At 33.6% G+C, this 3,214-nt stretch overlaps 1 long non-coding RNA gene across 1 annotated transcript; it reads right to left on the bottom strand.

Annotated features, from left to right (window-relative positions):
• Window positions 1-742: 742 nt before the first annotated feature.
• LOC122137564 lies at window positions 743-2,865 on the bottom strand. Its single transcript, XR_006154951.1, has 3 exons — window positions 2,637-2,865; window positions 1,550-1,702; window positions 743-1,106 (listed from the first exon to the last, which is right to left on the bottom strand). It is a non-coding gene; the product is annotated as an uncharacterized LOC122137564 (long non-coding RNA).
• Between the last annotated feature and the right edge of the window lie 349 nt (window positions 2,866-3,214).

Here is a 3,214-nt window from a genome sequence, read left to right as displayed (position 1 = left end):
TTGTTTTTTTTTGTTTGTTTGTTTTTTTAAGGATCTGGACATCCCTAATAATTTTTTTTTCTTGAGAATTGAATCAGCATATGAGAACTATTTCTGAAGGAACATGTGACACTGAAGACTAAAGTGACGGTTTCTAAAAAATTAAGCTTTGCCGTCACAGAAATAAATTAAATGTTGAAAATAAACTGAAACAGAACAGTCACTTTTATTTCATTGTAATGATGTTATAATGATATTTATTTTAGGCAATGTGTGCAATATGTGTGTGTATAATTCATGTCTGTACAGTATATATTATAAAATATAGTCATTTGTCATTTATCCATTGCAATAGAAGATAATGCAAAAAAAATTATAATAAACACAATATGATAATATGAAGTGGTCAGCCATACACAATTATGGGTAAATAAGCATTCACACCAAGAATGATAACTAAAACGATAACAATGAAGTAAAAAAAAAAAAAAAGAAGAATCCTAATTCTATGAGAATAGCCTATATAGGGAAGTCCATCTCACACATTTTTTTCAGTTAATGAATAAAAATTATTCACAGCCAATCAGAATCCACCTTACTTAAGAAGCCTGAGCATTTAAAGCAGCAAATGACAAAACTGCAACATGCATTTAAAATAAATAGAGCAATATAGTGGATTGTTGAGGACACTAATATAATTATAGTTATAGTTATCATTCTTGGTGTAAAAGGGCCTTAAGGGTCAGAAGTGACTGTGGTGGTTTGGATGTAACATTCATTACGCATCTGAAATCTGGACAAAGTTGTGTTTCAGTATACACACCAAAAATAAAAATATGTTTTCCCCATGCAAATATATGAGTACATTTTCTTATCTTTTAGTATAACTGAATAAAAATCCCTGGAATTATGGTACAATTTGTCTCGTACCTCTTCATGCCAGGTATCCCTGTGAAAACTTTGTCAGCCGAGCGAGCAGCAGTCCTTCCTGGCAGGGGTTCGCACAGCAACGAGGCCGTAAAGCACTGCTCCACTGTCCTCATGTATTCTTCATGAACCATCATCCGCAGTAAATATTTCACAAACCTGCTGACTAGCTGTGACGTTGATGCCCCGTCTGGAGATGCCTGGGTGTCACATTTGGAGAGAGAAATGCGATTATGCTCCACAATGTCAGCTGGTGCCACTTGACGGCAAGAGAGCTGTGAGATTCATGATGTGTGAGATAAGGAAGTTTGAGATGTGTGTGTGTGTGAGCTTCAGCAGAAGCATTGCTGAATGTGTGCAAAATGTGTCCGTGTGTGTTACTGTATCTGGCAGAGGATGGCTGTGTTTCCATTTATTCAATAAGAGTTATGAGCTTTGGTGTGTGGTGGGCAACTAAGAAAACAGATAACAAACAGACGCGGCTACACACTGATGGAGGACAAAATGTTGTAGTAGACAGCCTAGTGTAGATTAAAGATGCCAGAAATGGGCTCACAAATCTTTAATGTGAACATTTTATAATGATGTCAAAACCTTTCCCCTCTTTACAGTGAACCGCAAAGCAGCTTTTAAAAATGTTTACCTTTTTTTGGAAAAGAAATGATGATCATAGATGTTCCAGTCATTATCAGCAGGACCTCACAGCCATCTTCTTAAGCATCTGGGCTGGTACTATACCTGATATACTGTAGGTGGTCAGCTAGGGCCCAGATGTGCCAGTGGCTCCTCAGATGGTCTACAGTAAACATAATTGGAAAGTAAGGACGTTTAGCACTCAGTGAATGTTGAGAAAAATGTAGTAATTTGCAAACTGATTTTTTCTGCAAAGATCTGCTGTTTAAGAGAGCTGTCAATTACAATAATTAATCTTTATATACATACATATATATATATATATATATATATATATATATATATATACTATATATATATTAGATAGATAGATAGATAGATAGGCAATTTTATGTCTGTATATTTATTTAATTATTTATTAGTATGTTGTTTTTATGAGCATATGCCCAATTTATGTCATTTTATTTATACATTATTTTATACATTGTTGAAAACAGTTTTAACAGCTCGGTATACTGTGATACATTCTTTGATGAATAGAAAGTTCAAAAGAGCAATTATTTAAAAAAGCATTTGACAAATATTAAAAAAGCAATTATTTGAGATAAAAAAAATAACATATTTTATGTCTTTACTGTCACTTTTAAATGTGTCACTTTTAAATGTTTAAAATATATAAAATATGAAATATATTGATTTTAAATTGTAGTAATATTTCAAATATTTAAATTTTTTTGAATTTTAATATAGTAATTGTAGATTTTTTTAGAACATAAGAGACTTCTATTAACAACATTTTTAAATGTCCATAATCTCGCCTAGTGCCCCACAAACTCATGGGTCAGCCCTGTCCTTCGGTTATAGAAAATCTGCCAGGTTTTGCAGAATGTTAATCAGACATACTCAAGAACACACAGAAATCCATGTGTGTGCTCTAGCATGGCTAACTCCAGCAGTGACTGTGTCTGTGTGTACTATGTGTTATTGAAGGGAGTTCATCAGTTGCTTCAGGTAAATCAAGTTTCTACTTCTTGGCACAAAAGTAAGGCCGCTGCTGAGGTCAGGGAAGATTGGACCCTCCTCTCAGCTCACCTCACCTCATCCAATCTCCAGGAGTGGCATAGTGGTTCCAGTCAGTGGCTCTAGGCTGCTCTCTTTATGTGTCATCAGGTGTCATCACTGGAAGCATCTCATGCTCTCAGGTCAGCCACGACAATCTGTTAATGTCTCTGCCTTTCTTGTGTGCACTGGGGCTTCAGAATGTCCCATCGTACTGAGAGATTTTCTTTCCAATCTCAAAACACTGCCCACAGAGAAATAATCTTCTTTTTCCTGATTAACAGATGAAAAGACAAATGGATTATTTTAAATATTACAATGTAAATAAAAAGGAATCAGAAAAACATGTTGACCCAATATATAATAATAAAAATTCAAATTGATAATAATAATAAAAAAAGATTATGTAAAATGTACAAATTAACCAAAAAGATTCAATTCATTACAATAAATTCATTATACTGAGATGATTAAACATCTTTAGTTCACCAAAAAAAAAGTCTATATTGATTGATTGAACATGAATCTAGTGAGCACAAGAGGAAAGGAAGATTTTAAAACAGATTCACACAATATCTGAATAGCAACATCAAAATCAGTGTGTCTAATTGTTAAA

Source organism: Cyprinus carpio, chromosome B6 (assembly GCF_018340385.1).
Source record: "Cyprinus carpio isolate SPL01 chromosome B6, ASM1834038v1, whole genome shotgun sequence".
Taxonomy (NCBI): Eukaryota; Metazoa; Chordata; class Actinopteri; order Cypriniformes; family Cyprinidae; genus Cyprinus; species Cyprinus carpio.
Note: the sequence above shows the minus strand (reverse complement) of the source record. Positions and strands in the feature narration are given on the sequence as shown.